Here is a 21,099-nt window from a genome sequence, read left to right as displayed (position 1 = left end):
ATGGAAACGGGCTGGTCACATAGCAAGAAGAACTGAAGACAGGTGGACCAAGGCAGCCATAGAATGGATCCCACTTCAAAACTGGGTAAGTCTCTCCATTCCAATAGAATAGAATAGAATAACAAGAGTTGGGTGGGACTTTGGAGGTCTTCTAGTTCAACCCCCTGCTTAGGCATGAAACCCTACACCACTTCAGACAAATGGTTATCCAATCTCTTCTTAAAAACTTCCAGTGTTGGAGCATTTACAACTTCTGGAAGCAAGTTGTTCCACTGATTAATTGTTCTAACTGTCAGGAAATTTCTCCTTAGTTCTAGGTTGCTTCTCTCCTTGATTAGTTTCCATCTTCTGCTTCTTGTCCTGCCGTCAGGTGCTTTGGAGAATAGCTTGACTCCCCCCTCTCTTTTTTTGTGGCAGCCCACTTGATAAAAAGCATCCACGAAAGAGACCTAAAAGAAGATGGATCATTGCTGGCTCAATTAGAAAAGGAAAGCTCAGGACCGTATTGGTTGGAAACATGCGGAAGAGGCCTTTATCCTGCAGTGGATAGACAATGGCTTGGATGATGATGATTAAGGACCAACGAAGTCGATGAGGTTCATTCCTGAATAAACCCCCAATATAGGTTTGCACAGCTCGGCTGCAACCTTGCCTATGCATATTTGGGCATAAGTTCTTAATAGTGGAGACAAGCGCGGGCAGAACTGCGCAGTGAGCGGGCATTCCCGAAAACCACAGCCTCCCCATGTTGCAACGAAATCGGGGCGCCGCATCTGCCCTCCACCGCTCCACGTCCGGCCAGGGCAAAGGGCGGAAACCTCCCGCCACCCTCCCTGCGCAGTAGCAGCCTCCAAGAAGCCACGTGCGCCTCAGCGTCGAAGCAGGGAGTGGCCCGGAGGTGGCGGCCGGCAGAGAAGGCGGGAGGAGGAGAGAAAGGAGGGACCGGGGACCGCGGCCTCGAGTTACCGCTCTCCGCACAGAGCTCGCCGCGGAGCATCAGCCGGACGCCGCATTGGGCTGCTATGGAGGGCGCCAGAGCCCGCCTCGGCTTCCAGCACAGCCGCTGCCCGTGAATTGTCTCTCTCTCTCTCTCTCTCTCCTCTCCCCCCTCCAGCGCTCGCGGGGCGCTCTTTCCAGCGAGGTGAGTCCACCCATCGTGGAGGGTGGGTGGGAGATGGAGCGCCCCTTGTCCGCAGCCACTTGGCGGCCCCTTTTGGCGGCTCAGGAGCCGGAACGCGGCAACTCCGGATGGCTTCTCCATGCGAGACCTTGGTGGGGCGGGAGAGGAGGCTCTCCTCGAAAATAAATTGGGGCGGGGGTGGAGTTACTAATCAGTGTCTCGCGCTGGGAAAACATCTCAACACCGGGGGGTTCGGGCTTTTTTATGCATGCCATCCTGAGGTTCCCCCCCCCTTTTTTTTTCTTCAACGAGTAAAGGACATTTATTTTTCTTCTTTGGCTTTTGGGCTGTTGGCGTTTCCTCTCCCTCAAGGCGGCGGCGGTGTGGGGGGGGGGGGGCGTGCAGCCGGAGGAAACCTGGCTCCTCTTTGGCCTTTGCCCAACCTCGCCCCCCTCAGCCTTGGCTGTTCTTGGGAGCCGGGAAGCCGTCCCCCCTTTATCGCCTCGAGCCGTCCCTCTCGTCTCCCCCACGCCTGACGTGCCACAAAACGAGCGGCCCGTTATTTCTCCCAGGAGAAATGCATCTCTCCGCTTGCGCGTTGTTGCTCCGTTTGGGCGGACTCCGTGGCTCCCTGGAGGAAAACTTTTCAACAACGACCGGTCCCTCGTCGTAGTTAACTTTTTTTCCCCTAGACTCCGCTTTCAGCGAGGGAAGGAAACGGCGGCTGGGGGGGGGGGGGGGAGAGAAAGGACGAGGGTGGCGGCCACCTCTTTTGCTGAGGCTGGGGACGGCGCAGGACGTTTCCCGCCGCTGCCGACGACGCGTCTTTGCCGGCAGGAGCGACGGAGGCAGAAGTGGAAGCCGAAAAAGTTGCAGTTTCAGGGCCGGCAACCGCGCTAGAAGGGGATAGGAAGGAGTGGAAAAGTTGCAATGCGTAGCTTTAGTTTCGGGCGGGCTGATTTGTACTCGGCTCAATATGACGCCTTCGTAATCTCGCTTCCTTACTGTATACCTCTGGGCGGCTGTGGGAGAGGTACTCCAATGTCGGATGGGTTACACAGGATCTAAGAGAACAATGAGTTATGTAAAGCACTCCTCTTGATATAATCCACTATCTATCTATCTATCTATCTATCTATCTATCTATCTATCTATCTATCTATCTGTGTGTGTGTGTATATGTATATATATGTGTGTGTGTGTGTGTGTGTGTGTATATATATATTTGTTAAAGATGAAAATAGAATAGTGCTGCCAACTCATATTGAATAGTTATTGTCATTCCTGGGACTGGGAAAAGGGGGAAAATGGAATTATTAGAGCAATGTTAAATAGCTCTCACATTTCCAGCGACTGTAGCGAGACAGAAATAGGAAATATTAACTAGCCAATGGAAAACTTTTGGATTCTATTTTTCCTCATCCTCAGCTAATGTTTGGGGTTTATGGGAACTGAAGTCCAGTATCATCGCAAAGGCCTTATGCTTCTTGCTTTTCCCAAGGATGTAGTGGAAATTAAGATAAAGCGGGACTTCAGGAGTGGTGGAAAATTTACTGTGCAACTGTCCTGCCTTCTTCATTTAAAATTATAACCTTACAGTTAATCTGGTAATAAAACTCATTAATTATCTATTTTGAATAGGCATGCAAAGGATTGTGCTTTTGGAACATTTCATTCCAACACTCCATTGCAGTCTTTTAACTGTTGTTTACAAACTAAGATAACCGTATCTAAGAGGTAAGCCATCACTTTATTTATGCGGTTTCCTAATTTGTGAGAAATACTACCCTAATGAATAGATGGATGTGACTGAGTGAATGAAAAGCCTTGAGGTAACCAAGTCTGATTGTTTTCCTTTCACTTAAAAAATAGTTTCTTGACCTATGTAATGGAGTTTTGTTTTTATTCTTGTTGATATGAGATGGGTGTTGGCTGCCAGCTTTTCTTTATCGTTTGTAAATCCATTAAGAAAACTGAGCATACTGTAAAAGCTCCCATATGCACGCTAATGTTTTATTCCTTTTGGAAGGCAAGCTTACTTCATGTTGTAAAACAAAAGATTTTGAATTTTCAATTTAGGACATATGTTTTTGATAGGCTTATTGGCAGGTTTCAATTTTTATAACTCACTGGAACGCAATAGAAAAGGCTAATAGGGCAGCGTTTTATGGGTATTTTATCTGTTTTGGGGGGCAGGATAGTGAGGACATTTGGATTTTTTTTCAAATTGTTACAGAGAAAAAACTGGACCACCAAATGACTCCCTGGATGAACACAGCCATCACAATTGTTAGTTTTTCCCTTATTCTGTATGGACCTACCTGATTGTAAGATTCAAAATTGGAGGAAGTGGGACTGCTGGATTTTCACCTTGCAGCTCAAGAGCCAGTAGACTCCCAGATGAAGTTCAGGAAAAAGAGCCTTTTGAAGGATGAGCCTGTAATTCTGGAACAGTCAAGTAACCAGCCTCTCCTCTTGCAGAAGCACAGCAGTCTACTGAGTCACCTGAAGTAGACTCTGAACCCAAAAAGATTCTCACACATGTAGAAAGGTCAGGTGAGTGCAGCCACTCCTCATTTAGCAGCAACTATTCACAAATATGATGGTAATAAGGGGGAAAAAATCCATTATGACCAATGCATTCATTTATGGCCAAATTTTGTGGGCATGACAACAAAAGTCTTCAGTATAAAACCGATTCAGGCCACAGCACCACCCAGGAGAGGGTTCTACTCAACTAATTAAGGTCAGGGACCTGAGTTGGTTAGCTTGCAATTAACACTTTTTAGGGAGAAAAGCAGCTCAGGAAGAGATAGCTTGTCTAAGCAGTCGACTCTGCCCTGCGAGGGGACAAAAACAGGTTCAGGCACAGGAAACTATGAGATAACTTTGTATGAATCAGACAGCAGCAACCAGTGATCTTTGCAGCATCTCTCTCTCTCTCTCTCAGACACGTCAGACATGCTCATATAGTGACCATTTTGCTTAATGACCAAATTGTTAGAACAGATAGTGGACACTAAATGAGGAGAGAGTGTAGTTGTTCAGTGAGCCAAGAAATCTCATTGGTTTAATGAAGAAAGAGGCATGACACAGAGAAATGGACACATGCTATAAAAGAGGGCTTTTTTGAGAGTCAGACTTCTGTAGGTAAATAATTTTCCAGCCTTGGACTTGACTTCCTGATTGTCTGCTCCTTTTGATTCTGTAACTGTTCTGTGAACTAGTACAAGACTCCACCCAGGTCTGATGCCTTGGTGTTAGATTTGCCTGCATTAGATGGGAAGTTAGAGTTAGATGGGAACTCTGGCTTTTGATGTTGGGTGGCTATTCTTCTCATCTTCCTATACTGGGTTTTCTTCTTATTTTCCTATATTGCCACCATTAAAACTTCTTTTTTATTTGTTAGCACAGGACACACTTTAACGATCCTATCTGTCTTTCCAACAAACTCACAGCTCCCTTTTAATCTTCTTTCTCTCCTCTCCTCTTCCCTCTTCCTTTCTTTTCTGGGCAAGCTTCTAAATATAGCAGTGGACTGTATCTACCTATCACAATGATTTCCTATGTTGCTTCTGAGCCCTATGAAAAACTATTAAAAACTTTTTTGTTTTTTAAAAAGTCTCATTTTTTTTCTCAGCACAGGAGCAGAAACTTAGTAGGCACCAAGAGAGATGTTTGGTCTCATTGCAGTGTATATCACAGAACTCTTATTTAGTTTTCTTATTGCTATTTTATTGGGCATCAAGGACTTGGTTTGATTTCATACTTCCTTAGTGGCAGCATCCGTTTGCAATTAAGTAAGTGTTAGATGCGAAAGACCAGGTTCACAAGAGAAGGTCCAAAGAAGCTGATTTATTGCTAAAAGCCTTTGGACTGAAATCTTACTTAACAATTGGCACCTGGTTAGAGTTAGATAAGAGTTATCGGCACTCGAGGGGGTTGCACTTAGTTTGCTTGTGGCTACATAGGGATTCTAGGATGATTCCTCTTTTCACCCTGCCACCAGATTCTGCCATTCCTTCTCCTATATTAACACATGCATCAGAGTGTCTCATGCAACATAAGGAAGCTTAGAGAAAGAAGCTGACATTCGGTGACATTGATTAGGCTGGCATGCTTCAGCTCCTGGTAAACTTGCAGTATTCTCTTTATAGACTAACATTGGTCATTCATCTTATTTACTATCAGTCTTTTACAATAAACAATAGACAGATTCATTTGTATTGACACATCCAGAGCTGGAAGATGAAGCTAAATTTGGTTTTAAAAACTAGTTTGTGGGCCTATTTAGGATTGGAAACATAGCTCTTTTAAGCACCTGTGGTTTGTGAATCATTTCCTTTTTTTTTTTCTGTTGTTTTTAATCAGTCAGAACACACTGATGTTTCTTCCTGCTTTTCCGTTCAGTTTATTGTAGCTTGTGTACAATTATTTTTCTACTCAAGGTGGAGCAAAGTAATTGTCTTATATGAAAACTAACTTTTATTTATTTTTATACTGCCTTTATTATTATTTTAATAAGTAACTCAAGGCAGTGAACACTCTTTCCCCCTTCTAACTTCCCCACAACTATGACGTGAGGTGGGTTGGGCTGTGAGAGAATGATTGGCCCAAAATCACCCAGCCGGCTTTCATGCCTAAGGCAGGACGAGAAGAATTCAGTCTTTTGGTTTTCAGCCTGGTGCCTTAACCACTAGACCAAACTGGCTCACATTTCAGTTAGTGTTAATTTCCCCTGAAGTCCTTGGTTTCAGATAGAGCTTTTTCAACTTCAGGCAGAAATGCCAGCAGCTGAATCAGTTGCATAGTACACTGTTCTGAGATGGGGTTCTTTCTTACAGGTGTAGGAGAGATTGGGGGGAACCTGAGAGAGGAAAGGAAGGCATAGCCACCCAGGTTTCAGTTGACAGCTTCTCTCAAACTACAACTCACCCTAGGTGAAGAGAAATCTGTGAAGATGTTGCTGAAAAGATTCAAAAAGTCTTTATTGCAGTTACTGTATTTTTTGCACTATAAGATGCTCCAGACCATAAGATGCACCTAGCTTTTGGGGAGGAAAACAAGAAAAAAAAACCTGCCTCTGCCTCCCAGCATCCATCAGTCTTCATCTGGCTAGCGTCCTTGCAGCAAATAGGCTGGACAGCTTCGCAGCCTGATTTAGCACAAGCAGCTGATTGGTGATTGGATTGGCCTCCAGGAGTTCTGCCGATCAGCTGTTCCAAGGTGCGGGGATCGCTGCCGCCTATCGCTGCCTCCGTGCGTCCTGTTTTCAGCCCCCACGTGTCCTGTATTCAGCCTCCGTGCGCTCCGTTTTGGCCTCTGCGCATCCTGTTTTCAGCCCATTCCAGGGAGCAGGAATCACCGCCAGCAGTGAACAGCAGTGGTGGCGGCAGTACCTGCCGCCTGGAACAAGCCGAAAACAGGATGCGCGGACGCCAAAAATGGGATGTGCGGAGGCTGAAAACGGCCCGCGGGTGGGGGCTGGCAGGTGGGCGGGACTTCGCAACATTCGCTCTATATGATGCACAGACATCTCCACCCACTTTTGGTGAGGGGAAAGTGTGTCTTATGGACTAAAAAATACAGTAATTCAGTATACATGAGGCTGAGAAATAGTTATTAACAGTTTTCAAGATTCTGTATTTGCCCCAAGATATTTTACAGATAGTATCTTGACTCATGACAGTTATGGTCCCTGCCAATTATGGTTATAAATTGTGATGGTTGTAAAGTGAATCATTATATAACCAACCCAATTTTACAATGTTGTTGGGGTTTTTTTTGGGAAATGGTCATTAAGTGAATGTGGGATGCTGCAAATGGCTGTAAATGCAGGCTGCTTGCCAAGCACCCAAATTGTGGTCATGTGTTATGTTGGAACTTTGGAATCAGGTCATAAGTACCTTTTGTACAGTTAATCTTCAAGTTACAACCAATTGCTCAGTGACTTCAAACGGTTGTAAATTGAGGACTAGCTGTGCAAAATTCTGTGTATCCTTGTATTCTTAGTCTTGCTCTGCTCTGTGGGGTTTGGCAAGGTTTTGTGTCTGTTTTACAACATGTTTTCATTGTCACCCCTTTTGATCTTCACAGAAACACAAAAAGAATATCTTATTGTTAAGGAGGAAGTTGGCAAAGCAGGAAATAGGATGTCTTGGAACAGGGATGTCTGCTTTATAAATAATTTGGGGATGGTCAAAACAGAAAAGCCCCCCACCTATTCCCAAGAGTAGCTATGTGTCTTTTCAACAAAGTTGCAAGAAAGAAATCCAGGGTTTAAACACACCTATAAAAAGAAGTAGATCTAGTGGTGGATTGCTACCAATTCGCCCCAGATCGGGCGAACGGGTAGTGGCAGCGGTGGGAGGCTCCGCCCAGCTGCCTGGACGTCTCTGAGGAAGCATTGTGCACACGCGTGCCCAAGAGCAAACCAGTAGCAAACTAAATTGAACTAAATTGAAACTAAATTGAAACCCACTACTGAGTAGATTCTTAAACTTTGTAGACTGTAGTCCTTATTATTCTCTCCATGTTTCATCATTTGCCTTTCTGTTAAAATTTCAAGGTGTCATTTTTAATTCTTAGACGAAAAATGTATTACCGTGGATTGGATAAAAGCCTGACATCTATGAATTTCTGCAGGTTATTCCTATTTATGCCGGGGGGGGGGGAACTGGTGTGAAAGTGTGATTCCAGTGTAGCTTTTGCTGATAGCTCCATGAATAAATATTTGTTGAATTTTAGTGAGATCCAAATTTGGAGGGAATGTCTCATTAGCTGAATTTTGCATAACCCTTACATCCTACAAGAGAAGTTTGTAAAGACCCATTTTACATTGGTCACAGCATCCTATACTCACCTGATCGCCATTTGAGGCCTTCACAGCTGGCTTCCAAAAAAGCAAAAACCACAGGGAATACAGCAAGAAGTCACAAGTTGCAGTCACATGACATTGTACTTAATGTCCATGGATGATTCGCTTTAATAACTACAGCAGAACTGACATTGTAGTTGAGTGTGACATTGTAGTTGAAAATCACAAGACTTTCCCTCTACAATCGCACAACAGTTCCAATTAGAGTCCGTAACTGTGGCTATCTATATGTTTATTACCAGGATAATTTTTTTAAAGAAACTGTGAAAGGTAATGAGGTTTTACCAACAGTGATATCCAAAGCTATAAAGATGATAGTTTCACCCCCATCTCATAAATGTAGAGACAAATTTGTATATTTTCTCCCCATTGAGGCTATCTAAGACAGTGGCCTCCAACCTTTCTGGTGCCAGAGACTGATTTTGGAAGAAAAATTGTCTTCCTCAAAGACGGGGGGTGGGGGGAGGAGGAGGAGGAAAATGATTTCACGTGCAATCTAGATCCTACACGTGTGTAGATAAAGCTTCACTGCTTTCACAGATCAGTTCCTAACAAGCCATGGACTGGTACTGGTCCATAGCCCGGGGGATTGGGGATCCCTATTCTAAGAGACTGAGAACCTGGTGATATATGTGCATCTACCTAGTAGTTTGGTTCAGGACAGAAATTAAGATCCACTTCAAAAATATTTCCAATTCTGGTTTGGAAGCAAGCCATAATTGTTTTGGCTGACTTGCATTGCTCAAGCAAGAGAGGGAGTAAGAATAAAGGATCTGTGTGAGGTCCTGGCACATTTTTACTTCCCAGGATATACATTATGTCGTTGGAAGAATAAGATAGTTGTACATAACTTCTGTCATTCATTATATTCTGCCAGCTAGGTTGGAACTGTGCATGGAGATACTTTGGACCATTTGAATCAGCCTGTGCAGAATGCAGATAGTCATTGACTTAAAACTGCAGTGGAGTCCAGAAGTTTCATCATATGTCATGACAGTTGTAAGACAAGGCACTCTGACTGACCTGATTTTATGACATTTTTTGTGGCAGTTGTAAAGCAAACACCATGGTTGTTAAGTGAATCCATTGTCTGCAGTGGTGTTTCTTGCTGGAAACCAGAAGTAAAACTAGTTACTGGCAAAAAAAAAGAAGAAGTAATAATCATAAATCGTGGTCATGCGACCATGGGATGCTGCAATGTTTATAAATGCAGGCTGGTTCCTGAGTGCCCAAAATGCAATCATGTGACTGCATGGGGGGATCGCCATCATCAAACTTCAAATATAGGTTGTGAGTACCTTTTGGGGGTCCATTGGACCTAAGCAACCAGACGCAAGTCAAGGACTGCCTGTAGTTCAAAGTATTCCACTTGAACCACAAGTATGAGTAACTATTTTGGGTTTTTGCTGAACAGACAGGGAATCAAATTTTCTCTTCACTGGAAGTGTGCATGATGATACATCAAAAGGCTTCTTTCCGTAGCTTATCTTTAGCTTTTGGTTATGACTTCTGGTAATTTAATATTCTGGAAGGGCATTGATTGCCATTTCTTTTGTGAGTTTGTTAGTGTGGTAAGTCTGCATATAATGACAAAAGTGAATCCTTTTAAGTCAAGTATTTCAGCAGTTTAATTTTAGACAAAATAGTACATGATAAAGATAAATTGTTACGGGAAACAGTTCTGTTCCAATATTAGGATGCGGGGATGACAATCTTCTCTGTGTGTTATGGGGTGGGAGGATTAAGCCTTACATTTTGACTGGCTGCTTATTCTTGATCAAAAAACGTTTTACTTGGAATACTTTCCACAAAAAAGCCGGAGGAGTAGAAGTATAATTCTGTTGTAAGCCGAGGTAGTGCTCGATTTACAACAGTTTGTTTAGTGACCATTCGAAGTTACAACAGCACTGAAAAAGTTACTTATGACCATTTTTCACACTTAACGACCGTTGCAGCATCCCCATGGTCCTGTGATCAGAATTCAGATGCTTAGCAACCCACTCATATTTATGACAGTTACAGTGTCCCAGGGTCATGTGATCACCTTTTCCAATCTGACAAGCAAAGTCAATGGGAAAGCCAGATTTATTTAACAACTCTTTATCAATTTAACAAGTGCAGTGATTCACTTAACAACTGTGGCAAGAAAGGTCATAAGATGGGGTAAAACTCAACAAATCCCTCACCTAGCAACAGAAATTTTGGGTATAAATGTGGTTGTAAGTTGAGGACTATCTGTACATATATCTGGGAATACAAAGAACAGTGTGAGTTGCTTCTGAGTAAAATACACATGACGGATTTCCAGAGTGAGGTTCCATTTCTGTCCCTTAGTCAAGTATCTCCAGTAACATGATGTTTTGAAATATGTAAATAGAATTAATAAAATAGGACTGAACTCAAAAGTATTTAAGTAAATTAGGTTTGGCGTATGTATCTGTGTAATATGTGCATACATATGCATACATTTTATTAAATTATGAGTCAATGTTGCTTGGAATATTTTCCATGGTTAAATATGTTACCAGAGACAGTATCTAGCATTAACTACCTTTGTACCTTACTATTTCAATTCTATTTTTCCACAAATATTTAAGACTGTTTACATTGAGCATAAGTACTTAATTTTGATGATCTTCTTTGAAAAGAATAGCTTAAATTGATATTGTTTTCATCCTCTGTCTAGTTAGAGCAGTCTTGACTGTATGCCACATTCTGTTCCTGTTTGTTGAATTAGGTTATATGAGATGCTTGGAATGAAAGCATGTTTAAGTTGAAAGCAGAAGTTACAAAAGATATTTAATAGAGAAAACCAATGAGTAACTATCAAACATGGCCTCCATCCCCAGTTCAGTGAGGTATTCTCTCAGGACAGAGGGAACCTTCTCTGCGTTAGAGCTTCAAATTCTTGAAGTGATGCACTCTTTCATGATGAGAAAAAGTTTATAATCTTGTAACAATACAACCCTATTTACAGTGGTAGGATTCAATTTTTTTTACTACGGTTTCTGTGGGTGTGACTGGCATGGCTTGGTGGGCGTGGCAGGAGAAGGATACTGCAAAATCTCCATTCCCATCCCACTCCAGGAGAAGGATATTGCAAAATCTCCATTCCCATCTCACTCTGGGGCCAGCCAGAGGTGGTATTTGCCGGTTCTCTGAAATACTAAAAATTTCCTCTACCGGTTCTCCAGAACCTGTCAGAACCTGCTGAATTTCACCCCTGCCTATTTATAACTCCAGTCACTGAATGGATTGAAGGCCTGATTACGATTACAATCTATGAGCGAATTGGCTATAGATACAGATTTTGTATGGACAAGTATAATGAAATTTGGAACTCATTTATACAAAGTACGGTAGGCTAAAAAAAGAAAGATAGTTTTATAAATGTATTGGAAATTAACATCTATGTACTTGGATAATATTTACATTGAATAAGTATATTATTATTAACACTCAATTGCTATAAATATATATTCTTTGCTTCTTTTTTCATTTTTAAGTACCTTTTATGTGTAGTTTTTTTTTTATTGAAAAAGTTTTCAAATACAAATTTTACCCCCTTTTTTTCCTCCCCCCTCCTCCCTAACCCCCCCTCACCACCCATCCCCCCCTGTGACTTCTTCACAACAAAAACCTAATTCATAACAGATTACATAAACTATGTGTAGTTTTAATATTTGCATTATAGCTATCTTTCTGCTTTGTTTTCATTTTCTGTTTCTTTTAAAACAATTTAAAAAAATACGCTCCTATCTATATGGGCTGGGAAATAAATCCCACCATATCAAATATAAGCTACTGTATTAAGATCCATATTCAGGGACATGCATTTTAGGAATGCAATCAATAAGGGTGTTTTGCTAACCAATAGCACTGATACTCACAATAGGTTATTCTGCTTAGTAGATGGGGATTCATCTTTTTCTGATAGCTGTGACATAGTTGGTCTTGGCAAAGTGTCCAGAACAAGATGATGTTTATCTCCATTAACTTTTTCTATCAACTTGCTAGAAAACTACTTTAAATTATAGCAGTATGCTAAACTTCAGTCTTCTTAATTTGTTGTGTATTTTAAACAAATTCTGATCTATCCCTGCATTTGTTTTCTCTCTGTTTTAATGTTTAAAATATTAAAACAAAAACAGCCTATTAACCTATTGTAAACAATACATATATTAAAAAGAATATATGGTTTGAAATATTCCCAGTATGTGTTTTGATTATCTACAGCTTTATGAGATGTTGCATACTGAATTGTAGAAAAATAATAGGTTGAAGGTACTTAGCACTAAATTCATAACAATATTGTTTGTTTCTCCATACTTCATAATATTTTAGAGCTTTGTATTTCAAATAATATATTACATGGGCTTTGTGCATCACACTAAACTGGGACTATATTTACCATGGTTTGACTACAATTGTCTGGATTCAAATAATATGGTAAGCCATAAACCGTTGTTTACAACCACAATAACAAGTTTTAAAGAACAAGATATGTCAAAATCCAATCAACAGATGTTTGATCTCTCCTTTCATTCAGTTTCTCTATCTTAACTCTTAGAAGGTAGAGTACTGCAGAGTTAAAACATGAGGAATCAGAAATGATTTCCGATGCAGATCCACAAATGAAACAGGACAGACACTCGTGTCAGTTGGAGGCAAGAGATGAATGAGAAAATTGTAGCAATTGCTTTTATTAAAGGATGGTGTGTTTGTGAAAAAAAAATAGCAGTTCTATGCACGGTTGCTATATTGGATGGCTTTTTTGGACAGCCTACTCCACAATATGTCATGCTCACTGGGAAAGTTGTCCTCTTAATACATTTGGAGAAAGGTGCCTTAGAAATGCTAAATTAGAAGCCCTATGATTGAGTTTTTCTATTTAGAAGTGTCCGCCCAATCAATCAGAATAGAGCTGGAAGGGACCTTGGAGGTCTTCTAGTCCAACCCCCTGCTCAAGCAGGAGACCCTATACCCGTGATGGTGAACCTATGGCATGGGTGCCACAGGTGGCACGTGGAGCCATATTGGTGGGCATGTGAGCTCAGCTCCGGCAGTTGATTTTCAGCCTTCTGGGCCCACCAGAAGTCAGGAAACACACTGTTTACGGCCTCCGAAGTGCCTCTAGGGGAGTGGGGAAGGCTGTTTTTGCCCTCCCCAGGCTCCTAGAAAGGCTCTGGAGCCTGGGGAGAGTGAAAAATGGGCCTACTGGGCCCACTGTGCCATCGCGTGCCAAAAGAAGGGGGAGCATGGGGCAGGGCAAATAGACTTATGAATGTGGGCACGTGTGTGTGACCCCCCCCCACGCTCACCCCGCTTTTGGCACGCGATGGCAAAAAGGTTAGCCATCACTGCCCTATACCATTTCAGACAAATGACTATCCGGTCTTTTCTTAAAAACCCTCCAGAGATGAAGCCTCCCCCAACTCCTGAAGTCAAGCTGTTCAACTGGTTAATTGTTGTCACTGTTAGGAAGTTTCTCCTTAATTCCAGGTTGCTTCTCTCCTTGATTAATTTCCATCCATTGTTTCTTGTCCCAGCCTGCTATCTGCAGTTTTGTTGCAACTACAGTCCTAGAATTTTCAGTGCTTGTAAATAATTGCAGACATTGTAATTTAAACTTATTTGAAGAGCAGCAAATTGGGTGTAGAAGTTAAGATATTAAATGAGGAGACCAAGGTTCAATTCCTACTTAACTATGGAATTTACCAAACAACTTTGAGCTTATTACGATCTTTCAGCTCAGTTGCTTTCTAGATTTGTTATTGTAAAGCTGAAATAATAACAAACATGATGCTCACTCTTGCTACAGCTTTATGCATTTTTTATGCATGAGTTCATTCTAACTGAGTTGGACTTACTTCTGAGCACAAATAGGATCACACTCTGGAGTCTAAATTTCTTTTAAAGAAAATAAATGCCTAAAATGCATTGGATGCCTGAAGAAATATTTATTAATCCATGTGTGTAAAGGACTGCTGAAAAATGCTACAGGCAATTTGTAAAAGGGAAGACATAAGGTAGAATGTATCCTTTATATAAAAACCCATATTTCAGGAAATCAATCGTACCCCTCCTTAGCTTCCTGTGATCTTAAATTAACATTTCTTACAAGGAAAGGTCTTGATAAGAAGACCTTTTGATTTTGAAATATGCCAGTTAAATTGCATCTTTAGAGGATAGTGTCTGGACAAATCAGCTAGATGTATAATTTGTTTAATTTCCAATTCAGTTCATTGCTTACAACTAATTTATTTATTTATTATTATTATTATTTATTAATTAAATTTCTATACCACCCTTCTCCAAATAGGACTCAGGGCGGTGCACAGCCTAAGTAAAAACAGAACATACAAAATTTAAAAAACAGTATTAAAATAATTAAATATTTTGGCCGTAAATTAAAACAACCCAATTTAAAATCAATTTAAAATTTAGCTCAAGCCAGCCCAGCTAGTTGAAATAAATAGGTTTTCAGGGCCCGACGAAAAATCCGGAGGTCTGTTATTATAAGTAACTCTGGGGGAAGGTTGTTCCAGAGGGTGGGCGCCGTCACAGAGAAGGCTCTCCCCCTGGGGGTCGCCAGCCGACATTGTCTGGCGGAAGGCACCCTGAGGAGGCCCACTCTGTGCGAGCGTACTGGCCGGTGGGAGGCTATTGGTGGCAGAAGGCGGTCCCCGGCCCTAAGCCATGGAGCGCCTTAAAGGTGGTCACCAACACCTTGAAGCGCACCCGGAAGACCACCGGGAGCCAGTGCAGCTCGCGCAGGAGAGGTGTCACATGGGAGCGCCTCGTCGCCCCCATAATCCCCCGCGCGGCCGCATTCTGGACCAGCTGGAGCCTCCGGGTGCACCCCAGGGGGAGCCCCATGTAGAGAGCGTTGCAGTAGTCCAAGCGGGAAGTGACTAGTGCCTGAGTGACTGTGCGTAGAGAGTCCCGATCTAGAAAGGGGCGCAACTGGCGTATCAGGCGAACCTGATAAAAAGCCCCCCTGGCCACGGCCGTCAAATGATCTTCTAGAGCAGTGGTTCTCAACCTGTGGGTCGGGACCCCTTTGGGGGTCGAATGACCCTTTCACAGGGGTCGCCTAAGACCATCGGAAAACACATATTTTCAATGGTTTTAGGAATAATTTTATTGTTGGGGGTCACCACAACATGAGGAACTGTATTAAAGGGTCGCAGCATTAGGAAGGTTGAGAGCCACTGTTCTAGAGACAGCCGTGCATCCAGAAGGACGCCCAAGTTGCGAGCCCTCTCTGTGGGGGCGAGTGATTCGCCCCCAATAGCCAGCGATGGCGTCAGCTGGCTATATCGGGACGCTGGAAGCCACAGCCACTCGGTCTTGGAGGGGTTGAGTCGGAGCCTGTTTCTCCCCATCCAGGCCCGCACGGCCTCCAGGCACTGGGACATCACTTCAAGGGCATCGTTGGGGTGGCCTGGGGCGGAGATGTACAGCTGGGTGTCATCAGCGTACTGATGGAACTCCACCCCGAAGCCACGGATGATCTCACCCAGCCGCTTTACATAAATGTTGAACAGAAGAGGCGAGAGGACCGACCCTTGTGGCACCCCACAAGCAAGGTGCCTCGGGGTCGACCGCTGCCCCCCCCGTCAACACAGATTGCGACCGGTCAGAGAGGTAGGAGGAGAACCACCGCAGAACGGTGCCCCCCACCCCCAACCCCGCCAACCGGTGCAACATGATACCATGGTCGATGGTATCAAAAGCCGCTGAGAGGTCTAACAGGACCAGGATAGAGGAGCAACCCCTATCCCGAGCCCTCCAGAGATCATCCACCAACGCGACCAATGCCGTTTCCGTGCTGTGCCCAGGCCGGAAGCCGGACTGGAGCGGGTCTAGATAGACAGTTTCATCCAGGTACCGGGGAAGCTGTTGCGCTACCACACTCTCAACAACCTTCGCAACGAAGCGAAGGTTGGAGACTGGACGATAGTTAGCCAAAACAGCCGGATCCAGAGAGGACTTCTTGAGGAGGGGCCTCACAACCGCTTCTTTCAAAGCGGCCGGCAGGACCCCCTCACTCAAAGAAGCTTGGGTAAAATTTGGGTATTTGTTATCATGAGCAGGCATTATGATATAATTTTAAGGACTTCAGTTGGAGAAATCTGTATATTACTCTTGGTCGATAGAAATTTTATTAGTGACCTGGCTTTATTTAGTGACCCTGGATGCAGGACACAGAGTAGTGTCTCCTCCACAGAGGAATTCATGGCTAGCATGCAACTGACCCAAAGTTACCTGTGGCCTAACAAATGACTTAGGGGAAGTGTCACACTTTGGACCTAGTTTTTATCTTTTGGCAGTGACAATGTGATTGGTAGCTAGGTAATATGTGAACTCGAGACAGAAAAAAAATGAAATCTTGATTTTGGGATTTGCTGTTTAGATTACTTTGTTGCCATGGAAATGGCTAATATTTACTAAATATGCAAAAGTAAAAAGTAGAGGCTATAATTTTACTTTGTATTCTACTGAGCTGAAAAAAGTTGGAAATCAATACTTTTTCCCCCTTTCTCCTATACTTTTTCTTTCTGTCTTTCTCTTTCATTTTCCTATTAGGTTTATTTTCATTTGTATTAAAATATTTTTTTTAATCTCTGGGCTACCTAGAATTACCTATATGAAATTGCAGATGGGCAATAAATATATGCATGGTATGTTACACCTATTGCCTCCTAGTAATCTTCATAATAGCTTTGAATGAGAGGTAGATTATTGTGAGAGGTGATGATGCCCTGTCTGATTTTAAATGCAAATTTGAATTTGGGAATCCTTAATTCTAGTCTAGTTCTGTTTTCTTTTTAATATGTTTCTCCATGAGTCTTGATAATCTAAAATGATTCTTTGTAACTTATGGCATCCTGAATATGCCATTGGCTAATGCAGAGAATGAAACAAATATTGTCAAGTACTTAAATGTTTCTGGCTTTCATACTAATTTTTTATGTGCAAGGTTTCTCTGATGTTTGTATTGTTTAAGGTAATACTTCATGTTTAAAAGGAAATACCCAAATTAGCAAATTGCTCTGATGATGTGGTCTGGTTGAAAAATTGTTCAAACACTTGATGTGAAAATAACATGTGATGTCACTGGAATATTCTAGAATCCTTGGGGAATGCTTTGCTCTGCGGGCCAAATGTGATGTGCCATGAGCCTTTGCGATATTCAGATGCTACTGAGATTAGAGATGTTTCTTTTTGGTGTTCTGGGAGGGGAAATTTGGCCTGTTGGCTTAAAAGTGAATAATTTGAGGTATTAAGCTGATCTTTAAACAATTTTTTTAAAGCTTTCCAGTTTTTCCAACAACAGTTTTTTGTATTTTAAGCATTTATAGATATGTCATTTAATGTTGATGTTTTTAAACTGTGGAATGTTCTAGTTATGATAAACAAAAAATGGGTTGCTCATCAAATATATGACAAGTTGGCAAAAAACACACAAATCTGTAAAACAAGATGGACTTGCCAGCATTTGTCATCCTGCTCTGAACAGAAAGTACTTGCAAAACCTAACACTGTTTCTTACATTCATCATCCCACAGAGCTCCTTCAATCATAATAGTAGATAGTATTATTTGGCTCTACTGTAGAATGAGCCAGAATTTCTAAAGAGAGAAAAGAAGAATGACCATTTTGCTAAATCAAGCAGATCCAGAAATTAAATTGTGTTAGATTAATAGTTAACAACAAGAGGAAATTTCAATTGAAAACAAGAAGTAAACAGTAAGTAAGTAATTGCAAACAAGAAATAATGGTTTTACTTTTTCCAGCCAAAATAGTTAACAAATAAATAACTAGTAGTTATTTAGAGTTAGTAAATAATACAATTTACAAGGTTACAATGCTCATCCTTGATTTATATGTCATCTCATTAGCTATTGGTGCTACCACTTTAAATTCACCTGAAACATTGTAATCCTTGACTGTCACGCATGTTTTACTGTATAGTAGATCAAATCCATAAATTTTAAAACAACTCTGGATTCCATAATTAAGATAAATGATTTTTAAGACTAATACAGGAAGCCATTCTGAGTGCTGTTTTCCTAGTGACTTTTCCAGATGACACTGAATTATAAATTAATATGCACATTACAGTAAAGTGAGCTTGTTTTGTATTAATAAAAAATAGGGGAGTACTGTGATGTAACAATAATTATGTTGGCTGGTTCATTGTTGCCTGACATCTTAGCATTATATAGCATTTGTAGGGCATCCTGAAAGAAATGCGAGCATTTGATTTGACATGCAACTTCTGAAAAATAAACCATGTACTGAGACAAAGAAATATTTGTATTTGTATTTAATGAACATTTTCCTACAGAACATCACTTTTCTTGCTTATTACAGTAAATGGTTCTTCCTTGTCTTAAAAATAAATCTAGAGAGGAGCAAAGGTGATCTGAGTGGAAAATAAAACTTACATCTCAAGAAGCAACATAGATGTTTACTTCAAGCTGTAATCCTATTATGTGCCTTTTAGTAACTGATTCTATACGTTTCTAAGAATGTAGCTCATTTTCATACTAGTGATTTATAGTGTTTTCACAGCACCACCCAAACATTATTGAAATGATATAAAGCCTGGCTTCACTGCTGTTGTTTTGGCACAATAGTTGAACAATTGTAGGAGATGCTCTAAATCCCTAGTGTGGAAATGATCTTTGTGTTAGCCAACAATATGATTATTAATCTATCTGTTCAAAAGTAAGATTGATTGTAATACTAAAATGATTAGAGATTATTTGGTTAGGGAAGGCAGAGTTGGGATAGGCAATAAAAAGTGTGTTTGGGCACAAATACTTTACCGTATAGTTTTTATATAAATGGGAAGTCCAGAAATTCCAGCGACATTTTATTCTTGCTGGAGTATGTCCTACCTATCTTTTATATGTAGTGTAAACTAAAAAGAATAAATGCTTTAACAATGTTCATCCCAAAGTGTATCGCTAAATGTCTATGGAGATTCTCAGTCATCCAGGTCATGGTTGTCCCAAAGGTGCTTTTTCAAAAGACAACTGGACTTTCTGTTTTTTTCTTTGAAAACGTTTCACTTCGCATCCAAGAAACTTCTTCAGCTCTGTTGAAGTTTAACAGCGTTGTTACATTTCTCTTTAAAGTAATTGACTCCATTTAGCTTTCAAATGCATAGAATAATCCACCAGTCCTTCAAAACAATGAATAATGTGGTGTTTCTATTACCAGACCACACTATTTCAGATTGCTTCTATGCAGACCTATCATGATTCACACACAGTAGACAGAAAAAGTAGACAATAAAAATCTCTCGGCTTTTCCTTCACATTCTGTTTCCTCGTTAAGAAAGAACATTTTGTCATGTAATCTCCTCAACCTGCGGCCTAGAGTCAAAATCCCAAAGAACAAAGTACTCCATTTATGGGTTTAATTATGCCCCCTGATATTATGTGGAATCATGACTTTGGTGTGGATTCAAAAATTTCCACTTCATCGAATTAGCAGCTATCCCCAAATGATTTTCTGAAATCAATTCAGGCATTAAGCCAGAAGTGATGGCTTTGCAGATCCTTTAGGGAAGCTTGCATATATAACTCTTTATGTACAAATGGTGTACTATTTGGGTATACAAATTTGACAGAGTGCTCATGAAGTGGCTAACAGTTTGTATTATGTCCTCATGCGATGATTTTTTTGTGTGTGTTGTACAAAATTTACATTTTCCTGAAAAAATGGCATAATGGGATCCATTGCACAAAATTTCCACAGTCTTCAACAGGTACTCCTCGACTTATGACTACAGTTGAGCCCAAAATTTATGTTGCTAAGTGAGATATTTGTTAAGTGAGTTCTGTCCCATTTTACAACCTTTCTTGAAGTCTTTAAGTGAATCACTGCAGTTGTAGTAGTAGTAGTAGTAGTAACACAGTTATTAAGTAAATCTGGCTTCCCCATTGACTTTGCTTGTCAGAAGGTCGCAAAAGGTGATCACGTGACCTGGGACACTGAAGCCTTCGAAAATCTAACTCAGTTGACAAACACCTGAATTTTGATCATGTGATGGTCATAAGTGTGAAAAAGTGTAAAAAATTTCAGTGCCATTGTAATTTTGAACAGTCAGTAAATGAACTGCTGTAAATCAAGGATTACCTGTAGTTGTACAATAACTGCATGAATTATTGGGTGTGATTGCAAAATAACCCACTTCTAAGTCCTTTCCAAATCTTTATGCAGTATTTCAGGACTTTGAGCTGATGGAAAATTGTTTATCTCAGGAGAAAGAGAAAAGGGGGATTGTGACAATTTTAACAGTCACGCAAGATCAGATGTAATGAGAATGGGAGTTTCAGAGTAAAGGCAAGAGTAGCAAACTATAGTTTAGTAAATTTTTGATCAACCAAGATCCCAGTGTATCTCACACGTATACAGTGGTACTGTGGGCAACCCCACTGAAATTTAAATCCATTTTTCGGCCAGTTCTAGCCAAAATGGTATAATATAGTATAATGACTATATATAAGAGCTGAGGCTGCAGAGGCAGAAACCAGTGGTTTATGGGCTTCAGATTGGCTCTAATATCTCATCCATTTTCTCAAGCCATCAAGTACCCTGTCACTTTACAAAGTGGGAAAAAGAATCATAGGTGAATAGATAGCTAGGCCTCTGATTTCTTTGCACTGCAGTATTACTCATTTATTGTGGTTGTGCTTTTGTTTGTAATAAAGAGACTACTCTAGCTAAATTGTGTCTGGGAGTTTTCTGCCAAGTCTATCTGAAAGCCGAATTAAGGATTAAAGGCCTGGATACCTGAGATTTACTGCTGAGCCTGATAGTTGAACTCATCTGAAAGAATTCTATAGCAGTACTGTGGTCACAAAAAGAAAATACATATAAAGGAATTATTAATAATGCAGGTTAGCATGAAGCAAACTGAGGATGCATAGGTTTTAACTTGAATTTAGTGCCATTGCTAGAAATTTGTTTTTCATACAACCGCTTTCTCTTATTCTGTGTTCTTCCTGATCAACTTTTTAACTACAACTCAACCTATTTCAATCTCAAACCCTCATCCAGGAGTGATTCCTGAGTTGCC

At 41.1% G+C, this 21,099-nt stretch overlaps 1 protein-coding gene across 3 annotated transcripts in view; it reads left to right on the top strand.

Annotated features, from left to right (window-relative positions):
* Positions 1 to 944: 944 nt before the first annotated feature.
* Positions 945 to 21,099, top strand: part of LRRC8C (leucine rich repeat containing 8 VRAC subunit C) — a 30,707-nt gene continuing 10,552 nt past the window's right edge. Inside the window, exons 1-2 of one of the 3 annotated variants that reach the window (XM_070941215.1) lie at positions 945 to 1,141; positions 2,762 to 2,857. The gene's annotated coding sequence lies outside the window, so the exon portion shown is untranslated. Of the gene's footprint in view, positions 1,142 to 2,761; positions 2,858 to 3,613; positions 3,677 to 21,099 lie in introns of those variants that run through there. The other 2 variants (XM_070941216.1, XM_070941217.1) reach the window with 2 other exon arrangements.

Source organism: Pituophis catenifer, unplaced genomic scaffold (assembly GCF_029215685.1).
Source record: "Pituophis catenifer annectens isolate HBS135680 unplaced genomic scaffold, rPitCat1.0.hap2 SCAF_3, whole genome shotgun sequence".
NCBI classification, from domain to species: Eukaryota; Metazoa; Chordata; class Lepidosauria; order Squamata; family Colubridae; genus Pituophis; species Pituophis catenifer.
The sequence above is the reverse complement of the archived record's forward strand: the minus strand, read 5'-3'. Positions and strand labels throughout refer to the sequence as shown.